The sequence below is a fragment of the Dendropsophus ebraccatus genome, chromosome 1, assembly GCF_027789765.1.
Source record: "Dendropsophus ebraccatus isolate aDenEbr1 chromosome 1, aDenEbr1.pat, whole genome shotgun sequence".
NCBI lineage: Eukaryota > Metazoa > Chordata > Amphibia > Anura > Hylidae > Dendropsophus > Dendropsophus ebraccatus.
The window spans coordinates 110,287,284-110,313,222 of NC_091454.1; the positions used below are offsets into that span (position 1 = coordinate 110,287,284).

Here is a 25,939-nt window from a genome sequence, read left to right on the forward strand (position 1 = left end):
AGGGAGTCCAAAACTGTTAAAGGGGTAATCTAGGACTAAAAAGACATGACCATTGCCCCTCCCACTCTTGGGCATGGGTTTTGTAGCTCAGTTCTACTGAAGTTTTTCTAATTCTTCACAACCCCCTTACCATGTATAGGAACTAAGGGATTTTTTATCATTGAATTTAATTCACTAGGTTAAAAAAATGCAGTTGTATGTCCCAGAAAAATTACCCATTATAGCAAGGACTAGCTTTCTCCACCAGAGTTAGTTGTTCTTTATAAGCATTTCTATGATTTAGCTAATAGTGGAAGTATGGAGCCGAGACCCCTCTTTAAAACATTCATGCGTCCTATTGGGATATATGGAAAAGGATTGTCTTTATGAGATGACCCTTTTAACGCATAGAAAGTAAATAGGACAAGAAAACATTTCATGTGTCTGCGGTGTAGTCTTGTTAGTAGAGGAAATGTTCTAAAACACTTTTCTTTAGATATCTTTTAAAAAGTCAATGATGCCATAATAAAAAGAGGTCAGAAGTGCAAAGAAAGCTAAAATGTTTCTGTTGGGCCTCTGCTATGATTTAACCTGCCAAGACTGTATTCTAACTTTATAAGATACTTGAACAACTGAATACTGTTATTTTCAGTGACTATGTCTGTACACATTGACCTAGATCATATATTGTCCAGGTAAATTCTGTATTGTATTGTATTCTTACAATGTGTGTCCCTGTGCAGATCGCTGTTGATGACCATTTGTTATCTGAAATCACAGTTTTACTCTGGCTGGATATAGTTTTACTGAACTAAATAAAGTTCTGTGTGTAAATTTATATATATATATATATATATATATATATATATATATATATATATATACACAGTATATATATAGTGCGTTACAACTTTATTGTAAATAGGTTATAAAAACATGTTAATAGTTTTGTATTCTTTCACACAGTGGTATAATGTTACTTGGATTGTGATATTACAGCAGACATGCTGCTTTCCACTAAAACCACTGGGGAAATATCTTACGGTCATGCATTACCAACTGTAGCAATAGATGAATATGTTACTGATTGTAAAGGAAATGGAAACAAAAGTCACTTGCTTCTTAAATAAGAACGTCGAGTTTCAAATAAAATCTTATTCTTTTTTATCTCAAATCAGATTTTTGCCTCCTTTTCAAAGTGACTGTACAAACATACAGAAGTCACACATTGTTCACCCAGATAACAGAAAGGATCACAGCACTTAAAAATATACAGAAATTCAGTAAAAGTGAGCAATTGTTTTGTTGCTGAAGCTGTAATACATCTTTCTGTAATACTGAGAAAAGAACAATGGAGCGATCCATATCTAGGCTTTTGTATTACTATTGCTCAGTCCTATATACAGTTGTTACTGGAATAAGTCCCTGCTGAACTGTGACAAACAAATCAATTTGTTGTACTTCATGAAAAATAACCATACTTCCAAATGTAAACTAAGACATGGAAAACGGCTAATATTAAAATAGACAATATACTTCAGTCACCACTTCCCATCCTCCCACATCACTTAAAGGTATTTTTCTGCTCTATGTACCATCAAATACAGCAGAGAAGAACAGGATGATAATGCTATTCTCTTCACCTGTCAGTTCCTGGGACCTATGAGCCCTCAGGGACCTGACAGGTGGCTGCCAACAAGCCACTCTGCATAGGACATAGCTGACATCAATAAAATAAAGTAATGTTGCAGTCTCGTTTTTAGGGAAAATGTAACATTCCCTACATGGTGTCACATAAATGCTTCTTCTGTTTTGTTTAAAAAAAAAAGAATTATACGTAATAAGTTACATCAAGTGGAAAGTCTTTAGTGTAGAAATTTGAGCAGGTATGACACGTTCAGAGAAGTAGCACACCATGCATAACTAACACAATCTTTCAGCCCTTCTTGCTTTCTTGATAGGGTTATAGTTAGATTATGAGTGCTAAAATTTGCTAATGCAGTGTATTGTTTCATGTTCAAAGAAGTATAATGTCAAACACTTTATAGATTGTCTTCCCAATTACTATAGCAACTCCTTCTTGTTGGCAGAGGGAACATAAACTGCATTCAAATTAAGATATATTTCATGTGCAAAAAAGATGCATAGATGGATAGTGTTAAGAACAGACGTGGTGGTAACACCCAGCCAGAGGGGGGGGGGGGGGGGGGGTAGACACTGAACAGTGAAGCCTGCAATGTTTCCGGCCCACTGTCCCTGCCTACGTGCCATGGTCTGCCCTAGGCGTTAACAAGCAACTAGGTGCCAGCAAGTTCAGTGGCACACAGAACACAGACAAACAAACAAAAAAGGAAGGTCAAACAGGCCAAAGTCCCAACTGGAGGACAGCAAAAGTACAAAAATGTAATCCAAAAAGTGCAGTCAGGTCACAAGCCAAAAAGGTCAGGGCAGGCGGAAAGCAAGAGCAGAGGTCAGATGGCAGAGGATATAAACAAGGAAATAGCAGGAGATCTGGGCCGGGAGTGGAAAACTAGCCTCAATATCCAGCCCAGAGTAGACACTAATATGGAAATACTACATAGGAGGTCAGGGGTCTGGTCCAGGGCTGATTGGCCCATTCTCCTGATCTCCAACAAAGACAGCTGATAACAAACACACTGACTAGCAGGGAAACCCACCAGTCACAGAAACACAAAGGCAAACCAAAGTAAGGGTCGTTTATACAGAGAATGGATTTGAAAAGAGAAAAAATCTCAGTCTTTCCTTTATGACCTGTTACCTGTTTATAGTCTCTCCTTTTCTTTGGTTTGAAATATCTGTCAGATAAATCTCTCTGTGCAAATTCACCCTAAGGCCTTATTCACACGTTACGTAATTTACGGATCCATATTTCCGTATCTAAGTTAGTGTACATTGATGTCTATTAGGCTATTCACACTATCAGTAGATTACAAGGATGCAAACCAATGATGAAAAAAAAAGGACATGTCTTAGTGCGGACTCAGATTTTTTTTTAAGGATGCTCTCATAGAAATCAATGGGATCTGCTATTTTTTACGGATTGTAACCTGTCTGGCATCCTTATTTCCGTATAAAAATACAGATGACTCATAGGTCATAAGTTTGTGTTTCTAAGCAACCACAAGCAGGAAGAAGGAACTGCAGAAGCACATGTAGGAGAAGGAGAATTAACTAATTTACCAGAACTGTCTCACAGTAAAGCAAACCAGAAATGGCAAAGTAAAATGGCCGACATGTGATTATGTGAAAATGCAATTATGTGACTTATTTAGGGGTTTTGGCATACTGGTGCTTTTTTTTTTTTTTACCTACTCGACTTTATTAACTAGTTTTGTGCAATCAGTAAAAAAACTGATTTACGGAAATACGGATGCAATACAGATGCCCAATCCGTAATTTTTCATTCAGATTGCCATTTCTTTGAAAAAGCTGATGAGTTATCAGCGAAACATGTCAGATAGGCAGACAGTGCTTTTTATATAGATCCAGGTGGTTGGTGTGGGTTGAGGAATGCGTATATAAAATCGCATTTAGTGAGCGTACTGGCTCAGATCCCAGTGGGACAAACGTGGCAGCTCAAGAGATATCGGGGTAGTGTGCGGGGATAAACAGTGGTTAGAGTGGCGAGTGTGTTTTGTGCTTATCACTCGCCACTAAGTAATAGTAAAAGTCGATAGAACATTAGTTCATCAGTCTAGCACCAACGGCCGAGGTGCTGCTTATGTTAACCACTTACCTACCATAAACCTGTATATTAATCCATGGGAGCCCGCAAGGTAACCAACACCTGGATCTATTTTAAACTCACTATCACTGTAGATTGAGCACATTATAGTTATTTTAAGACACTATTAAAAGTTAAGTTTTAGTCCGCAGGGAACCACAGGCATAGGGGTTAACTCCCAGTATAACACAAAAAACGTGCCTCCTGACTAGGCTGGGATCCACCCTACCCAATCCGTAATTTTTAGCAGATTGTGTGGGAGGACTCTACAGACTTGAAAACAATACTGAACGTGTGAATAAAGCCTAACTCTGAACATGCCAGAGAACTAAGCATGTGGATACGGGTGTGGTGGAAACCTTTCAATTACCACACAGAAAGTGCTGGAAGCAGTGTTTAGTCCAGGTTCTCACTAAATGCCAAAAAAAACAGACAGATTTATGGCCAAAAGAGCAGTTTCAATCGTACCTAATGAACCAAGGACTGCCTCAAAGTCCCAATAGATACATTCATAACAGATAGATAGATAGATAGATAGGAGAAAGATAGATAGGAGAAAGATAGATAGGAGATAGATAGATAGATAGATAGATAGATAGATAGATAGATAGGAGATAGATAGATAGATAGATAGATAGATAGATAGATAGATAGATAGACAGACAGACAGACAGATAGATAGATAGATAGATAGATAGGAGATAGATAGATAGATAGATAGATAGATAGATCTCTGAAGCTACACTGCTAAAGGATTGTAAAAACCAGAGTATAAGGTTTGCCATCAGTTGCAACATTGTTTACAGTATGCCTTAGGGTGTATTCACACGTACAGGAACCGCAGCAGATCTGCAGCAAATTTGATGGCACAGATTTGAAGCTATGTTCAGTTAGTTACATTGATATCTGTGCAATCAAATCTGCTGTGGATCCTGTATGTGTGAACACACACTAACAGAAAAGAAAGAAAAAGAAAGAAAGAAAGAAAGAAAGAAAGAAAGAAAGAAAGAAAGAAAGAAAGAAATGCATGTAATCATTCAATGCTTTATACACAACACTTAATTACAATTTAAATAACAAAGCTTAAATTAATTTATGAAGGTTTTAATCAACCATTTCAGTTTACTGAGGCTAAAAAGAGATAATGTTGGGATGAACTGTATACACATGTCTATGTATATACATTCCTATTTTATAATACTATTATATATTATTGGCTTCTAACTTTTTTTTATAATACGAAATGGCATTTTCTCTTTCCCAAATGACATATAAGAAAGTCCAGGGATAAACTATATATTTGCTATAATTACACCCACTGTAGCTAACCCTGGATGCCACTTAAGGTAAACTTGTGCTACTTAAAATGGATTATGATACACTGCACCATTTTCTTTTGAATTGGTGACATTTAAATGTTAGAGTTAAGAGGGCATGTATATATCCAAAGGCACCAAAAAAAAGTTTTGTAGTATGTGTAAATATAGCTGCCATTTTTAAAGTTCTGGTGTAACATTCAAAAGAAATTTGAAAAATATTAAAGAATGCTAAACTTTTTGTAGACATGTTACAGTTTTGGTGACATGCAATAGCCAAAAAAAATGCTTTTTTTTAGTGTCATAAAGATGTGGCCAGTGTACCAAAGTATATTGAAGTGTCCTGGCCGCACCTTTATGACACTTCAGAGCTGCAATTAAAAGGACCTATCAGCAGGTTAGACTGATCCAACCTGCTGATAGTCCCTTATTACGAAAGAGATGCAGAGGAAAAAGGTATGTCTCTTACTTTTATCCTTGGTGCCATTCCTGTGCACTTAGTCTTTTACTCCTTGGTCTGCTAAGGCCGTTAGGAGCACTGCGGCACTGTTAGGAGCATTGCCTGCCCCCATAGCGCCGATCTACCGATACGCACAATGGTGTGGGTAGGCCAGGTTCGGTCGGATCGGCACTATGGGGTGGGGCAGCATTCCTAATGGTCTTACTGGACCGAGGACTAAATGAATAAGTCCAGAGGAATGGCGCAGAGGAAGGAGTGAGGAGACATACCTTCATCCTTGGTGTCTCTAAGGATAATACATATTAGCAGGTATGGTTCATCTTACCTGCTGAAAGTTCCCCTTTAAAAGCATTTTAAAGGTGATTTTTAGCCTTGGACAACTACCCTAAAAGTACAGATAGTCTCACTGCTTACATGTAGCCATGTAAGCAACTGTAAGTAACAATGTAGCTGACAGTATCCCTTTAAGTATAGGACACTATTTTGCTAGATAAGCACTTTGACCTATTCTTTCTCTGATTCATATTACCAAAAGTCTTTGATACATATGGTGTACATCATTTTTCATACGCATATTGCATCACTTTTAGACTATATTCACAGTAAAATAAAAGCAAAATACAGCCGTAATTTTGACATCAAAAAGATGATGATAATAAGAATGTTCTTTATTTTGACAGACTATTTTCTACTCAATGTGTCTACTGCTGCCAAATTTGCTTTTGACTCCAATAGAGCCCATTATTAAATTGAAAATACGTCTCTCTCCCCTGCCTTGTCTCTTAATCACAATGGGTCTGAGAAGTGAGACTCACTGCAATCAATAACTTTTGGCATGCCCGATGACTTCTTCATGGTTATTTTTAATGACAGGTACTCTTTAAGGAATTTTTTGAATAATGTACTCTTCTTAGAATGTTTGGTTAGAAAGATGTTGAACACTTACTACTTGATACGCATTTAGAGTATGTTTCATGCTGTCTTTATTACACCATTCCATGTTTATTTATGAAATGCAAAGCCTTGTAATCATAATAAACTACTGTCTGTAAACTAATGTGTGAAAATGTTACTAATACCCAAGAGAAACTGTCTTTTTGACACCTGTAATTCTCATTATGATAATACATTACAAATTAGAAATAAAAGGAAGCATGTTTTGATTTATATTACACATCATAAAACACAATTTTCAACAAAATTGGATCACATATTTCATTTAAAAGTCAAGGGTTGGGATATAAATAGAGATGCACAAAGCAGCTCATACAAAGCAAAACTGATTGGCATTTGAATCCCACATTCTGCTCGCTCTCTGAAGAGGGTGGATACAGCCCGAGGACCACCTGGAAATGCCTGGAAAACATAAATACAGCAACAGCTACCACCTGGAAAATGCCTGGAAAACACAGATGCAGCAACAGCTACCACCTGGAAAATGCCTGGAAAACACAGATGCAGCAACGGCTACCACCTGGAAAATGCCTGGAAAACACGGATACAGCAATGGCTACCGCCTGGAAACTGCCTGGAAAACACAGATACAGAAATGGCTACCACCTGGAAAATGCCTGGAAAACTCGGATACAGCAATGGGTACCACCTGGAAAATGCCTGGAAAACACGGATACAGCAATGGCTACCGCCTGGAAACTGCCTGGAAAACACAGATACAGAAATGGCTACCACCTGGAAAATGCCTGGAAAACTCGGATACAGCAATGGGTACCACCTGGAAAATGCCTGGAAAACACGGATACAGCAATGGCTACCGCCTGGAAACTGCCTGGAAAACACAGATACAGAAATGGCTACCACCTGGAAAATGCCTGGAAAACTCGGATACAGCAATGGGTACCACCTGGAAAATGCCTGGAAAACACGGATACAGCAATGGCTGTATCCATGTTTTCCAGACATTTTCTAGGCGGTCCTTGGGCTGTATCCATCTTCTTTATGGAGTGGGCAACCTGCTATTCAAAGCAAAACAAAGCTGCATATGTAGTAATAAAAATTAAAATGCTGTCTCCAAAAATCAGTGTGGCAGGAAGAAGTTAAATAATACAACCATTTTGTAAACAGAAAAAAATAAGAATAAAAAAACACATTAATAAATGGCTGAAAGAGCTATATATTACATTTACTATCTAATATTTCTTCCATTGTAGGTTCCAAAAAATATTTTCTATTTTCTTCTGCAATCAGACAAATTTGCATTATGACAAAGAATATCCTGACACTTTATTGAGTAAAATTGACTGCACAACCCTCATTTTATTGGGCTGTTTTTGAAAAGTAAACTGAGTAATAGTGTTACACTGCTAGTTGACATCTCTTTTGTATAATTGATACATGGCTCACTGCTTTTCATGAGTCAAATTGGATTCCAAACTCAATTGCGCATATCAACAAGATTTGTAGTGGCCTGTCAGGCAATTCCGCAGAAAGGTTTTAGTTGTCAAAGTAAAATAAAAGAAGGCGTGTGAATATGTAACATCAACTTATTATTTCTGCGCATCAGACTGCCAACAGCTAATAGAAAACCGCTGGAGCTGAATTTCTACAATTTACTAGTTAAAATAAGACTTTCATTTTATCTTTAATTGTCCATTCTTAAAACAAGTGAATCTATGTACGATGGAAGACATTACATCAATGGCTATTGTCTCTGTCTTTGCTGGATACATTTTTGAAACCATCATATTAATTACAATTATTGCTCATGTTTAACATGACTAAATGAGTTTACTGGCATCACAATGTAGCATTCTCTGTAACATCTAATTGGAGCACAATAATGTTTACGAGATTGCCATGGAAGATCTCTCTCTATAAACACGACCTGTTTGTGAATATAAGGGGGTTATACACTACCTAATCACACACTTGCTCTCATTCAGACAAATTAAGTGCAACACATTACCCGACCAGTGTTATGCACCCAGGAACACCAATACTACCACCGTTAAACATGGATGATAAGTCCCAGCACTACACTCAAAGGGGGAGATTTATCAAACATGGTGTAAAGTGAAACTGGCTCAGTTGCCCCTAGCAACCAATCAGATTCCACCATTTTCCAGAGTCTGTGAGGATTGAAAAGTTGAATCTGATTGGTTGCTAGAGGCAACTTAAACAGTTTCACTTTACACCATGTTTGATAAATCTCCCCCAAAGTATTTAGTGGTACCGACCATTTTGAGCAATCTTACAAGTAACATAAGTCACATAACTTATTTTCCAAGAGAATACTAAGGTTTTTTTTTAGGGCACGAAGGCAAATTTAAATATATTTGACAACAGAAGATTTCTTCTCTCCAAGTACATAATTTTACTTTCTGAATCATAGAACTCCAGTAAAGCTAAATCATTTTCTATATTAATTCCACAAACACCAACCCTATTGCACAAAGGCAGTTTTTTGTTGCAAAAACAGGTGGTAAATAAAATAAATGTATGTTTATTATTTACGTGTGTGTGTGTGTTTATGTGTAACAGCTGTCACTGATGCAATCACCTATGGATGTGAGCTAGGAATAAAAGAAGTTTTTTGGTCACTATAACTGGTAAGTGCCCTCTCGATTATTATACTTAGCAGAAATTAAATTCTGAAATATATTTTCACTCACAATTCACACACACAATTTGAAAGACCACTTTTCAGCTTGTACTGTATAAGTGCCAGTTCACACAGAGTAAAATCAGCAGAATCCCATCTGCCTCAGTGTGACACTGTTTCTCTATGGGGGGGGCTAACGTGCCCCCTCTCTCCACAGCTGTCTGCTTAAAGAATTGACAAGAATTGTCAATTTTTTGAGTGGAGAGCGACCAAAGAGGAGGTGCGCGAGCGCTCCTATAGAGAAACAGAGTCACACTGAAACGTAAAAACTATATCATATCCTTTCATACCATACGACAAAATCCAAGAAGCTGAAAATATTTCTGACTCCTCACCCACAGAGAGCTATTAGCTTTTTAATCAAGGGAACAAATTAAGTGATTGTCATATAGTTTTCTAATTAGAGATGAGGGAACTGGGTTTGGGTTCGAGTCAATCCGAACCCGAACGTTTGGTATTTGATTAGCGGGGGCTGCTGAACTTGGATAAAGCTCTAAGGTTGTCTGGAAAACATGGATACAGCCAATGACTATATCCATGATTTTCACATAGCCTTCGGGCTTTATCCAAGTTCAGCAGCCACCGCTAATCAAATGCCGAAATGGTTCGCTCATGTCTATTTCTAATGTGTTGTGTTGTGCATAGGGGAGGGGGCCCCATAAAAATTTTTGCTATGGGGCCTCGTGAATCCTAGCTACACCACTGAATACAGATGTTATATTTCATGGAAATTTGGTATTTTAATGAATATAAGTTGTTACTGACCAAGCATCCAATATAGGGCCAGTTCACACGGAGTAAAATCAGTTCAAGCTGACTTTAGGCTGCAAATTAAAAAATATATGCTCCTAGCTCCTATAGAGAAAAAAAAAACAGGTAGGTAATAGCTATAAAACTTTTGGTTGTATTGGCTGAGAGAGCAAATCTTGAGGGCTCAGTGTTATGTCATGTAGTGTATAGTTGCTTTCAAATAGGACTTGAAATGTGATTACAAAATGATATTCTAGGATGATGTTGACGCAGCATAATGTTAAAACATTTATCTTGAAGAATGAAACATCCCTTTTATTGAAGCTGTAGTGCTGTGTGATATCTCAGTAACAGTCCATATATTAAAGAAAGATATTGTTGCTAGAAGGCTAACCACTTAGTAATTTTAACCATCCTTCCTCAATTAAAGTAAGTGTAAAATATAGTATACCGGCCCTTGAGGTTTGGAGTTTGAAATATATGTTATGGGGAAAGAAATAGGTTTTAATTTATGACCAGTGAAATGCCCAGAAGGAGAGGTACTGAGGAGCTCATCACTAGACGGACCAAGTGTGACTGATGAGACTTCTTTAAAAAGAGGGACAAGCACAGTTCCTACAGGGGAAAGTGATGACAAAGAGCTGAGCAATCCATTAAATGAACAATTCAGTGTGCAGAATTTTAATGTGAAACACAACTTTCTTGGTAAACCAAGAGAATATGAATAGCTGTGTTTGTCACAAGAGAAATGACCAATGTATCATATTCTGGGAGGAAAATGTAATACTATTATTACACTATTTTAAATGAGTAGCAAAATCCTTTCTGACATATTTCACACAGTTTTCCCTTGATAAATCTGGTTGGTAAAAACTTCCATTCTCTGAAAACAAAGCATTTTAATGTCATGAAAACATCCTAAATAGAAAAAAAGTATATAAAATGCATTCTCGGGTTTAAAGGAATAGTCAAAAAATATTTCTTGTACCAGTTTAGGTAAAACTACAGTATGCAGGGAATATCATGTACTGCATGAGCACAGAGTGGAAACATTCTGCAAAACACAGCTTGTCTAATGAAGTTGTCTCTGTGAACCCCTAAAATAGAGATTCAAAAACAGCCTCGAACTTAAACTCAAATTTTTTTCACTTCACAATATAAAGAAATTCATTTTAATAAATCCATTCAGTAATTATTCATGAAGAACATTGGCTATTAGTTTACCCTGTAAAATGAATCTTTACTATACATTGGCATTGTGTTTTTTATACTATAAATATTTCCACCCTTTTGATGGTTTAACATTATATTACCTTCAGGATTTTGTTTGTGCAATATTGCAATTTCCAATTAATAAAAAGAAAAATATTTATCTAGTGATATTTATACACATAATGTAAGGCTATGTTCACACAATGTATATTTTCGTAAAAGTATGGCCGTTGTTGCCAATTGCAACAATGGCCGTGCTTAATACGAAAATATACGTTACCTTGCCTTCTATGGAATCCCGGTCAGAGTGCATACACATAGTATACGCTCTGGCCGGAATCCCTAGCGGCGCTGTAAAAAATTGAAATAGCGATGAATAGCGGCAGCAGAAAAACCTGTCAGTGCACACAATGGAGCAAGCAGCTCTAGCCGCACGCTCCATAGTGTGCAGTGGGGAGTTTTGATGCGGGCGTGCATGGATGCGCCCACATCAGAACTCTGCGGCACTAGAGATCATCCAGCCGGGTCATAGAACAGCGGGTCTCATACAGCTTGTGAACATAGCATAATAATGCAAGGAGATCATGGTGCAGAGCTCTCCATGCAGTAAAAATACACTACTTGGTTTCTTTACCTTTACATGTAGACCATATGTTGAACATATTTGGCAATAAATTAATAGTCAGTTCTTGTGTTCGATGTGTTAAACAAGGAAAAATAACCAACGGTAAAGGAAAGCAACATTGAAAAGGGCCAAATTGTGAAGGCCAGACAACTGAGACAGATCATCATCTTCCACTTAATAATGGAGAAGGTTAATCTATTAAACTCTGCGATCATAATTAGAGATGAGCGAACCAGACGGATTTCTGGTTGGTATTAATCAGAAATCTCGGCGGCTGACTCCCGCTGTCTGTTCCCTCCGTATAGCGGGTGGATACATCATAAGGAACGCATGGAAAACTGGGATACAGCCATTGGCATTGGTTGTATCCCAGTTTTCCAGGCCTTCCTTACGATGTATCCACCCGCTGCACGGAGGCAGCAGGCAGCAGGAGTCAGGCGCCGAGATTTCTGATTCATACGGACCAGAAATCCGGCTAGTTCGCTCATCTCTAATCATAATGCAAAAAAAAAAATAATATGTTCATTTTACCATAAAGTGCATTGTGTATCCACGGAAATGCCCCAAAATCTGCAAAATTGCCATTTATCTTATTTTACAGCAAGATTTTGCTTTCATTTTACTATGTGGAAACAACATTCCCTGTGATCAACACATAATTTGCACGCTGTTCACTGTATTCAGATTGTATGTACATTTTCACATAGGCAGGAACCCTTTCTCCGAGACTTCTTAAATTTTACTCTGGGTAGAAGCATTATGTTTGGCAAGACATGTTTGCAAATGGCTTACAAATCAGCACAAATATTAGATGGTTACCTTGTTCTGGTCTAACTTAAATGGAAATATTGCCTACAATCAATAAAAGTAAAACTGACCTGTTATAATAGGAACTTCATAGCTTCCGCAGATGACCGTGATTTTAGTAATGGACATGTTAAATGCGACCACTAGAAATCTCTACTTCAAAGTGCATTAGCATATAATTACAACATATGCATAAATAGATTGGCAATGCTTGGGCATCCTTTATAACGGAAGAAAACTGACAAAAAGAGTGATGGGTTTTAACTACTGCATACTTCATGGCACTTCATAAAGCGGTTTGTAAAAGCACTAAAATAAAACAAGCTAAACACAAAGTAGATTTATTCCATACTTTCAATTGCCCAGTGCTAAATGGCCCTTACAAGATAAATACAATGCAGTTATTGTGTGAATATTTCACAAATATCTGTCTGTGCATAATTGTCCCTGTGTAGCATTTTTCCTTTAAAAGTCGTCAAGCACTTGAGAAAGCTTTTCACACAAGGCTGCTTTCAGGTGATTTATCATAACAGTGGTCTGTCTGTAAGCATTCACTGCTTTATTTCTATCAGAAAGAAATGGCATGAGGCACGCACACACTGGATTGGCCAAGAAGTAGAGTGAAAATGTAATGTTTCAATTTACTTGAAATTAGCTAAGCCTATTGTTACAGAAACAGCACGATGGCTATAGGGAAAGGGTACAGTTACCTTTTGTATGGTTATTGCTAAATACAATAGTTATTCAACTGTTGTAATTGCTATGAATGGTATTGTGACTATTCAGAGCGCTAAGGACAATGTAAGTATTAAATTAAATTGAATACTTTTTATTATTATTATTATTATTATTATTATTATTATTATTTTCAGACCATTATGAGAAAACAAATCTGAAAAGGCAAATTGTTCTCACCATTTAACTACAATATTAAAGCTGTTATAAAAGAATTATCTAAGCAACTTAACTGACCTGGCTCCAGCGTTGCATCCTTCGGCATCTGGAGCATCACCTCGGACATTCAGAGGACCACCCCAGCAGCCTAACACAAGGATGCGCAGGGTGACATAATGGGTACACGACAGGGTCCCTGGTAACCAGGAAACATTGCGGGCCCACGTCACAGGCTGGAGAGCGCTGGTGATAGCAGCTGTCCTGTGATTCTGTGGGGTTGACTGGCAGGTGTCCCTGCCCGTCAGCCCCAAGCTCTTCCTGGTAAGAATCAGAGAAGCCAGTCCAATCATCTTCTGGACCAGACCCCTGACCTGCTATAAAGTGTATCTTAATCCAGGATATGACACTGGCTATTGAGTTTAGTCTCTAGCAAGCTCAACATTTCACTATCCTCCGTGAAAGTGTCCATGCTCATCTAACCTCTGCTGATTGTATTTTGACTTTTTTGGTTTTCCGCCTGCCCTGACCTGTCTTATATGACCCGACTATCCAGTTTGTCTCCGTTTTTGTGCCTTTGTTGTTCTCTGCTTTTGACCCAGCTTCCTGACCTTGCACTATTATGTCTTGTCTGTCTTGTCCTCATTCTGTGTACCACTCAGAAGTAGGCAGGGACAGTGGGTGGGTACAATTGCAGGGTCCACTGTCTTTGTGTCTTCCCCATCTCTACCATGACCGGGTTTACCACCATACAACAATAGACAAGAACAGCACCGGTAAGTATAGGAAGTAATTCAGGAAGTAGTGCACGCCTCACTGGACAGGACCCGTCCATCACCTGAAGTGTTGTCTCCACCAGTCATAACAAATTACACAAGTAAATCATTTTCTTTTCAGATTAACAAGTAAAGCAAAAAGTAATAATTTGGAAAGAAAAGAGTAATTTTATAAGAAAGAAATATGCAAAAGAAAAGAGTAATTTTATAAGAAAGAAATATGCAAAAGAAAAGAGTAATTTTATAAGAAAGAAATATGCAAACCTTAAAAATTACTTATAAATGATGTAGTATTTAATGTACTATATATTAAAATCTAAAATAAAAAATAATTAATATCCTTCAGACAGTGACCACACGTACTGATGTTTCTTTTATTGCAAAATAAGGCTATGTTCACACACAGTAAAATAATAATACAATAGAGACGTATTTTTAATGTATAAATGTTTCCCATTAAAGTCAATAGTAAATTGGTTGGTTGTGCACACTCCATATGTAATAATGTCTGCAATTGATTACAAGCTTCAAGATAAACAATATGCTCAAGATTTACAACCTGCTTCTGCCAAATACGACCATTTTCTTTTTTCTTTCACTTGTTCACACATTGTTTTATATTCACTTAAAATTATGATTTTTTTTTTTACTGTGTGTGAACCTAGCCTTATAGTAATCTTATCATTATGTTGTTTTAACTATTTCTTTTTTTTTTTTCACCGACTTACAGAAATCATGCCTTTCGAATTATTACAATTTCCAGATAAGCCATCATTTACAATGTAATAAATATGTCCCAAGCCATTGCAGGTGGCTGGCATACATCTAAATGCTGCATGTTTCTCGCATGGACGATTGGATGTTGTTCCAGAGTTGGATTAGGTTAAAATCTTTACCTCTGCACCTGGCAATAAAACTGCCAATGGTGTTTATCAACAGATTCCTATGTCTCCATCTCCTACGGGTTTGGCTGTTAGGTATTAATGAGGTTAACTCCTTAAGGACACAGTGGATTTTGGCCTTAAACAGGTGGTGTCACAAAGAAAACTATGTAAAATAAAACATAGTTCCAATTTATAAGCATTTCTTAAAATGTATTGTTTGAAATATATAGACTTACTGATCCCCCACATGCTATTTGTTTCATTATCTGTTGCCCTTGTATATTTTTCAAAAGGCATCCACTTTCTTGTGTTACTCATGCTCAGTTCAATTGTCACATGAACTGTCTGGTCTCACCTTAGTACAATGACAGCTGCTGGTACATTATTAGGTGGACTAAGTTGACTTTGGATGTGGCTTAATTGAAAAGTCCATTGAATTTAATAGTAAAAATTGAGAAAGAACAGTGACAAAAGAAAAACTGTGTGTGAACAACTAATAAAAAAAAGTCAGCTGTTTGCAAAAGATGTCAGAAAATAATGATCATGTTGGTAAAAACATCTGTTATTCAATACATTGTGGGCATTGGACGTCCGTATTTCCATTGACTTCAATGCATTGCCATTGCAATCAGTTAAATCACGGCAATAACGGATGTTATTTTAAAAAGCAAAATCGGCCACCTTTTCTGTATTTTTGACGTTGTGTGAACATAGCCATACATAGGGAAGAATGCTGGCACAGTGATGTAACCCACTTTACTGACAACAGCAATTTTTTTTCTCTTTTACATATATGTATGTGGTACACATATGATTTTACCTTCTTTCCTTTTTCATTACAATTTTCCTCCTCGCCTTCTTAAAGCCATAGTGCCTTTATTTTCAACCTACAGGGCTGGTTTGGGGCTCATTTTTTGTGCCATGATCTCTAGATTTCATTGGTACCATATTTGTGTAGATGGGACGTTTTGATCCCTCGTTATTATTTTTTTCTAATATATAATGTAACAAAAAATCAGCAATCCTTGTGACCTTTTAGGCTGTTCCCTGTATGGGCTTACTATTGTTACACGTTATTAGATTGGACAATTACGCATGCTACGATAAATACTATTTTTTTACTTTTTCACATATTCAATGGGAATGGGGAGTAATTTAACCCCCTTCCAGTGCTGCACTGTAAATTAACGTTGCTGCAGCCAAATGCTCAAGGCTGATGCAACATTAATCAATGCTCCCTGGGTGACACAGGTACAGAAGCTATGCCCGTGTCGTCCTTGGCAGGCCCTGGGTCCAAAACTGTCAGCACTGGAGCACAACCACAGCATCTATAGGGCTTCAGACAGAGAATTCTTCTCCTACAAAAGGAGAATTCACTGTCTGGTGATCACAGAGCCGGAGGCCGGCACAGAAGGGAGGGAAGTAAAGCCAGCTCATGGCTGCAAGTCTGCTTTCTCTCTCTCCTGTCACTGTTGCATGCTCCTAACAGTGGTAGGGGACAGAGGGGAGGGGGCAGAGTTAGAGATTTCAGCCAATGTGATAATTAAGAGACCTCAGGGAAAACCATTAGTTTTACTTACTCAGCTCTTTATGGCGGCTCAATTAATCCCTATGGAGCCACTGAAGAGAACCGAGTAAATCAGAAAGTGCTTACTTGGCTCTTTCCAGCGGCTCCATAGGAATGAGTTGATAAACAAAGAAGCCGTAGGCCCGATATGGTGATCAGTGGGAGAAAGGGGACAAACTAATTTTGCCCAGACAACCTCTTTAAGTGACAGGTTATCATTGGTTCCTAAGGTGTTAAATAGGAAATAAACACAGTGTAAAGATTGTTAATTATGAGTTGTGGCAAATATACGTAGATTCCCACCAACATTTAATGGCCGTAGAATCAATAAATGTGTCTAAAAGACTTCACACCCTTTTAACAATGCTCAGCTTTTTAGGCTTTGCACAAAAAGTAAAATGTACCCAATTTTTTTAAGCACTTGCCACAATTTTCATCAAATAATAGCAAAATACATATACATAAATGATTCAATAAAACAACCCAATGGAATAACTGTTAAATAACTGCTTTCTATGTACATTAGAAAAAGAATTTGTTGTAGGATCACGGATTTCACAGTTATCTGAAACTAACACAATTAGAAATAAAAAATGACTTAGAAGGAAAACAAATGTTAAAAGGTTATAGTCTCTTCCCATATAGTCAGTAAGATGAAAGATAATGGCTGTAAATGATTATAAATGGAGATACTGGGTTTCAATATTTTAATTAGTTGTAGTGGAAAAGAGCTTCAGGGAGATATATCACAAGTATCTGTAATGGCTCTGCTGTCACTGATCTACTACATAGATGTTCCTCTTCACTGGACTGAGCACACAGCTACCATAGATCTGGGTACCGTAAACATGTATGCAGATGACTGCCATAATGTGCTACTCCTTTACAGCTCTTTAACAATACTTCCCCAATTACAGTACTTTCAAAGATTACATTTTAAATGTTATGTACAAGGTAATGTTGATGTATTAGGTACAACATGATGTGTTTTTTTCAAAACAATGTTTTTATGGAAAATTATAAATAAAGTTTAATAAAAAAAAATCATAAGATTACTAGGAAAATTACAAGACATCCTATTGCCTTTTATCCACCCATACCTCTTCTCTTTATACATCCTTGGTTGAACTTGATAGACATGTATCTTTTTACCACCTGGCTATGTTCACACAATGTCGTCTTGCGGTCATAATTTTGGTGGCGATATGTGAGTGCAAAACGACATTGTATGACTGTACTACGTATAAGACAACATAGTTCATCCTGTATAATGCTACTACTATTGGCCATTTAATTTGGAAACATAACTTGGTAAAATGTTGGCTATGTTTGAATCCAGCATTAAAAAAGCATTTATCAGTTGTCTTTTTCATGTTTACTTATATATAATATGTGACATATCTATGAAAATAAAAAGCTTATCTGTTAGACATCTGCTCTTGACTGCTCTTTTCAGATAGACGGGGCTCATAAAAATGTGAACATGCAAAGAACTGCAGGCAATGTAATGGGTCAGAATTATTGGATCTAATATACTAATCAGCATGGATTGCCAGCATGTTATCAGAGTGTAACTCTCATCTTATTCTTCAAAGCTGCCCAAGGGATGTTGACACAGCTTTCAGCCTAGTAAAATCTACAAAACTATCTTATTGTAATGGCATTTGTTACTAAATGAAAGATACAGCAATGCTGATTCCATTTTAACATGGTTAACAGTCTCTGAATCCAAGACATATTGTTTTATTGAGATAGTAACATCAGCAGAAATGTATTTCATGGCTTACAGTATAAAACAAGCTAAATTATGTATTCATATACCTCCGCATTGTTTCTCATCCCTCTAGTTGAGACTGTGATAACTGCATTTGAAACCGTCGAAACATGCAGACTGTTTGGATCAAATTTAAATCAAAACTCTACACAAATCTGGGACCACCATGGTGCTGGATTACCAGACATTCTGAACAGCATATACTTATCTACAAAGGATAAATATAACAATATATACTAATTCCATTCCCACTGACATCAGTAAGCTTCAGCTTTGTCATTGATGTTCACATGCCGTCAGACTAGTCACAATGTACAGCACCGTTGGTGCCAGCCTCCTAAGCTATGAAGTTTAGCAGGCCTCCAGTAGTATATACTGTAGCATAGTCACATTAGAATAGGGTCTTTAGACTATAATAGCTGCTTGCCCTGACCTGGCACAACTGTTAAAAATGCTGCTCTATTTCTCTAAAAGGCCCAATTCTATCATGTACATACTATGGGATTATCTAACTTATGCTTTTCTTATTTCATTTTTTATCACATGTAATGGTCATAGGATAAAATAAGTATCTATGGTCCCCTGTTTAATCCCCATCATGTCCTCTATGCTGACTTTTTTTTACAGGACCACAGCAGTATATGGTATAATTCCATTCAAGCTAGTGCTTGGCTACAGCGCTAATGTGGGTAAACAAGTACAGTACATTATTAGTACAGCCTCTAAACAAATCAGGTGGGGAGGACAGGAGTGGTAGTGAACATGGTGGAGACCTAAATATAGGTAAGTCAGTCAGAAGCAATAGAAACATTTAACATTGGTAGATCAACCCTTCAAAATACACAACTTAAAGGGGTTATCCAGTGCTAAAAAAAACATGTCCACAGACAACAACACACTCTTCTCCAGCTTGAGTGGGGTTTTAGTACAATTGCAAATCACACCTGAACTGGAGACAATAGTAGTGCTGTAGTGTAAGGCTATGTTCACACTTGGTTTATCTATCTAATAGTTTATATGATATAGTTGGGGAGCCTGGATGAGCCAACATGGACTACACCCTATATAAAGAGTGTAATTAAGTGGACTGAGCCTTTGTAAATGAAGGTGCTTCCAGAGGCAATTGAACAGAGAGTCATAAATGCTGGACAATGCCAACTAGCCTTGCATTGGAGTGATAGGAGTGGAGAGAGACAGATCACGTTGCTTTTCTCCTGTCGTAAAGCTACAGACTCAGCCCCTAAAGGTGCACTCCAAAGGCTTCTTGTCAGCATCACCTTTGGATGGGCATAACATGCCCAATGGAGTCAGCAAATACACAAAACACAAGGACTTAGTTCTACCCAAAGGATGCCACCTACGGGAATGTTTTAACCTCTATATTATTGTCTTTAGGATATAAAGAAAGTGTGCTGATTGGCTAAGATAGTATTTTGGAGGTGTTCCAGGGATGGGCAATGTGTGGGCTATATGTGTGTGTGTGACTGGTATAAATGATTGCACACCAATGAATAGGATAGGCACTTTCTATCTGCCGCTATCCCTTCCTATTTCACTCTCCCTTCCCTTCCACTCTTATCCCTTAGTTAGACTTTCCTATTGTACATATTTATGTTTTCCTTATTGTAATAAACTCCTTAAAGATCCAGTTGTCCTCAATCATTTATTACACACCCTTAAACCTAGTAGATTTCACAGAGCCTTATATAAATCTTACACATCCATTCACCATGTGGGCTTTGTTACAGATTTGCTTGAGTTGTTGAAGTTGCTTACTCTCACCTTTCTCACTATGAGCTTTCCTGTGAAAACACCAAGCTGAGGTTTACAGTGTCGGAATCCTAACAGTTGGAGAGCATTTATTTTTAGCTGCCTTTTGTTATCTCACAATAATCACTTGCAGCAAGATCAGAAAATATAATTTTACTGAAAGAGTAGTAGATGCTTGGAACAAACCTCCAGTAGATGTGGTTGGTAAATGCACAGTAAGTGAATATAAACATGAGATAAACATATATCTATCCTAAGATAAAAATAAAAAAAAATACACATGCAGGCGCAACATTTAGTCTTATTATTCTGTCATTTTCTTAATGTTTCTAATTTTAGAGGTAGATCTATGCATATATAAGGTAACCATTTATATGCTTACCACTAATACTGTTTATGAGAGCCATTCCAGTAATGAGATAAACATAGGGGGAGATTTATCAAAGAGTGTAAATATATAGACTGGTGTAAAATGCCCTGAGCAACCAATCTCAGCTCTGGTAAAATGACACAGGAGCTGCGATTGGTTACTGTGGCCAGTTTACACCAGTCTGTATTTTACACCCTTTAATAAGTCTGGGCCATTGTGTTAAAAGCAAATTGTATTGTTTGCCTGTTTTCACAATTTTTATTTTTGGAACAAGAGAGAAATGTATTCATACATGCCATGAGCCTTGAAATAGCTCTGAGCAAAGGACTTTTTCTCTACCTTCTTTATTCTGTAGGGGTATACTGCAGACAACACAGAGATGTAGGCTGACAGAGATTATCATGAAGTAAAAGAGCAAAGAAGTTTTATGACTCCAACTCTGACATGAAGAAGGGCAGGAAAGCAATTTTATAAACCCACATAGAGCTATAATGGCAACCCATCTTTCGCTGTCACTTCCTATACATCTAGCCAAGGAGTCAAGAACCCATATTATGAAAGTTTATACTGAAAGACACCTGACAAAATAACTACCTAGTGAGTTTTACGTTTTGTGTCTTGAAAAAAGATCATTAGTTGATAAAAATTATGCAAATATTAAAACATGAGCTGCGTATGTAATTTACAGGTAGACAAATCCTGTGACAGCTAGGGGCTTGCAGCTGGGTAACCTAGGTTCCCCTCCTCAATCAGTGGAGTTCCAAGTTGTCAGACCTCAATCAATCTAGCATTTATCACTAGAGAGGAGCACAGCTGAAGCATGCTTACGTTAGATTGTTTGGCATTTGGATACCAGTGGCTGAAGAAGTTGGATGCACCCCTAAGGGTGCATGGAAAATAACTATACAGCCCTAGCCTATGTTCCCACTAGGGAAATAGATTGGGCAAAGGAGGCTGTCTTGTTAAATATGTGACCACCGGAGATGAGCGACCCTCGAGCATGCTCGAGTTCATCCAAACCCGATTGTTCGGCATTTGATTAGCAGTGGCTGCTGAAGTTGGATAAAGCCCTAAGGCTATGTGGGAAACATGGATATAGTCATTGGCTGTATCCATGTTTACCAGACAACCTTAGAGCTTTATCCAACTTCTGCAGCCACCGCTAATCAAATGCCGAACGATCGGGTTCGGATAAACTCGAGCATGCTCCAGGGTCGCTCATCTCTAGTGACCACTATTAAAGATCATTTTTATTAGCGGCCGTCTATATAGCAAGACAGCCACCTTTGCCTGATATGTTTCTGAAGTGGGAACATAGCCTTAGGGTAGCTTCACATGTACTGGATCCACAGCAGATTTCAGGCTGCGAGTTTGCAGCGAAATCCGCTGTGGATCCATGAAGTGTGAAGGTCTATGGGGTTACATATCCGCTGCAGAATTTTCATTCCACTGCAGATATGTAAGCCGCCCCCTTTAACCCCCCACCGCAGCCCCCGGCCCGGAGCATGCATTACATGCTCAGCACCACTGCTGTGTGTTAAGCTCCCGACTCCCCTCGCTCCTGTGCTGCCGTGCACTGGTTGGCTGATGGGGAGCCGAGCAGGTAATGTATGCTCCGGGCCGGGGGCTGCGGGCAAAGGGGCCAGGTCAAATACCGGCAGCGGAATAAAAATACCGCAAACTCACAGTGTGAAATCCTCTGCGGATCCGGTACGTGTGAAGCTACCCTTAGGCTGTATCCATGTTTTCTGGACTCCCTAGGGCTGCATCCAGCTTCTTTTTAGGGCACTGAACCAGCTCTTTTATATAGAGGTAACATTTTAGAATGACCTATTAGAATCCATCAACAGTTTGGATCCGTCTAATCTGCTAGATTCACTGTAAAGGGTAGGTTCACGCAATGTTTTTTTTTTCTCAGCCATATGTTATGACGGCCATATGTTACGACAGCAATATGTCGAGGCTAAAATGATCACGCTATTTATGTTGTATGAAAAATGTTGTATGAACATAGCCCAAGGTTGAAATATCCCTTTTACTTTAGATTTATTTGCTAGGTAACCATAATGATCATTTTTGACTGACTTAAGCTGCTTAATGATTGTATGTAAATTTTACCAATGAAAAGCACATTCATTTGAATACACATGTTCATTAACATATATTCTATGCAGAAAATGTCAGAGAGAGGTTTCAAAATCTAAATTAGAGTGACTAAAATAATATACATATTTGTTCCCATGTTCAACAAGCAGTAAACGTGATGTTTGTGGATGTGAAGCATGTATGTGTCATTCATTATTTAGCTATGCAGTGCTAATTTACTGGCCCTAGTGACAACAGTGATGTCACTACATATGAGCTGAGCTGTAAATCAGACTAGGAACTTGGTGGAAATAGCTAAAAGCAAAAAGGAAAGGAATCTCTTCTATTTTGAGCCCTAGCTAAAAACAAATACTATCTCAATTGCTAATACCAAGGTTGTTAGCGGTATTCCAATACCAGAAACTTCTATTTTAATAAAACTATCACCCCAAAATAAATAATTTACTAATACAGTGACTGGCTGTAATTTTGAATAAAAAATATAACCATGTTTAAAAATAAAAACTATGTACTTTATTAAAGTCAATGGGAAATTGTCCAGCAGTATACACACAGTATAGAATAATCAATACAACCTTCGAAATAACAGAAATTTTTGAGCAAATTTAGAAAAATACAGCTTTTTTTTTTATCTGTTCACATATGGTCTTATTCACCTAAAATTATAGTCGTATTTAGCTTTTATTTTATTTTTTTCATTTAATGATTTTTAATGGCCATACCAAACAACGGCCATAGTTTAGCATGTTCCAACAGCCTTCATTACAATGACAGCCATTGAAACATTTAAAAGGTCCATTGATTTTAATACAAAGAATGGTGAAAGGATGGTAAAAAAGTACTATGTGCAACAACTTAAATATAACAGACTTTTCTTTAAAAGCAGCTGCTTGTATTAAACCTTTAATGCCGTGATCTATAAAAGTTTAATATACCTCCTTGCCCATTATAAAAATAAAAATATATATATTTTTAAATAAACATATTATATATCGTAGCATGCAGCATTGTCCGATCTATTAAAATATAACATTATTGTTTCCACAGGGTGAACGGTGTAAACGGGGGGGAAAAACACCAGGATTGCTGATCTTTTTAAATTATATATCAGAAAAAAACAAATAAAAAGTGATTTTCTGTTACACCAATATGATATAAAAAAAAACTGGAGATCATGGCGCAAGAAATGACACCACAACCAGCCCTGTAGGTGGAAAAATAAAAGGGCTATGGCTCTTAGAAGGGGGGGAGGAACATTGCATTAATTTTACCCGGACATCCATGCATCAATGGGCTCGGTCTTGAAGGGGTTAATACTTAGATAAAACACCAATAAAAGTGTATTACCCCATGTTCCTCTGATTAAAAAAATAATTGTATAAGCAAAAGGAAAAAAAAATCTAATTACAATTGATTTGGGGCCAGTACTGAGGTGGGTGGGGCCAGTGCTGCTAACACATGTAATGTACTTAACTGGTTTACTATAGATATGGTCCAAGATAAATTAAACAAACTCAATGTAACCAAAGCTCCAGGGCCTGATGGATTGCACCCCAGAGTTCTTAGGGAACTCAGTTCTGTAATTTCACTACCCCTGTATGAAATATTCCGTGATTCTTTGCTTACTGGTATTGTGCCGAGGGACTGGCGTAAGGCAAATGTAATGCCGATCTTCAAAAAGGGCTCTCGAACTTCCCCAGGTAACTATAGACCCGTAAGCTTAACGTCCATTGTGGGGAAACTATTTGAGGGGCTTATAAGGGACTACATCCAGGAATATGTAGTGGCTAATAGTATTATAAGTGATAACCAGCATGGTTTTACTAAGGACAGAAGCTGTCAAACCAACCTGATATGTTTCTATGAAGAGGTAATTAGAAGCCTGGATGGCGGCGCGGCTGTGGATATAGTGTAACTGGATTTTGCAAAAGCGTTTGACACAGTTCCTCATGGACGTCTGATGGGTAAGTTAAAGTCTATCGGTTTGGAAAATTTAATGTGTAACTGGATTGAAAACTGGCTTAATAATCGTACCCAGAGAGTGGTGGTCAATGATTCCTACTCCGAATGGTCCCCGGTAATAAGTGGTGTACCCCAAGGGTCAGTACTGGGCCCTCTTCTGTTTAACTTGTTTATTAATGATATTGAGAATGGAATTAACAGCAATGTTTCTATCTTTGCAGATGACACCAAGCTTTGTAGTACAGTACAGTCTATGGAGGATGTGCAGATGTTACAGGATGACTTAGACACACTGAGTGTTTGGGCGTCCACTTGGCAAATGAGGTTCAATGTGGATAAATGTAAAGTTATGCACCTGGGTACTAATAACCCATATGCATCATATGTCCTGGGGGGAGTTACTCTGGGAGAGTCGCTGATGGAGAAGGATCTGGGTGTGCTTGTAGATAATAGACTACAGAACAGCACACAATGTCAGTCAGCTGCTTCTAAGCCCAGCAGGATATTGTCATGCATTAAAACAGGCATGGACTCTCGGGACAGGGATATAATATTACCGGTTTATAAAGCTTTGGTGCGGCCTCATCTGGAGTATGCCGTCCAGTTTTGGAACCCGATTCATAAAAAGGATGTTCTAGAGCTGGAGAGGGTACAAAGACGGGCAACTAAACTAATAAGGGGAATGGAGCATCTTAGTTATGAGGAGAGATTAATAGAATTACATTTGTTTAGTCTGGAGAAGAGACGTTTAAGGGGAGATATGATTAATTTATTTAAATATATAAATGGCCCCTACAAGAGATATGGGGAAAAGATGTTCCAGGTAAAACCCCCTCAAAGGACAAGAGGGCACTGCCTCCGCCTGGAGAAAAAAAGGTTCAATCTCCGGAGGCGACAAGCCTTCTTTACCATGAGAACTGTGAATCTGTGGAACAGTCTACCACAGGATCTGGTCACAGCAAAAACAGTAGAGGGCTTCAAAACAGGGCTAGACAAGTTCTTAGACCAAAATAATATAAATGCATATGTATAGAACTTATCACCCCTCCCCCTTCCCTGTATCCATCCCCTCCTTGGTTGAACTTGATGGACATGTGTCTTTTTTCAACCGTATTAACTATGTAACTATGTAACTATGTACAATGAATAAAATGGAAATGTCTTCTTCAACTGAAACTATTTATGGACTAAAATAAAATGGGATAAAACAAGAAAAATGATATTCTGTGGCAAATATATTTGTGAATTAGAAGACTGTGATGCTTAAACAAACATGCCTATTAATGCAGGTTATAGCAATTACCCTATATAAACACACCATATAAT

At 37.8% G+C, this 25,939-nt stretch overlaps 1 protein-coding gene across 1 annotated transcript in view; it reads right to left on the reverse strand.

Annotated features, from left to right (window-relative positions):
• GRM8 (glutamate metabotropic receptor 8) overlaps window positions 1-25,939 on the reverse strand; it is a 628,898-nt gene that overhangs the window by 437,843 nt on the left and 165,116 nt on the right. The gene's annotated exons all lie outside the window — the stretch shown is intronic.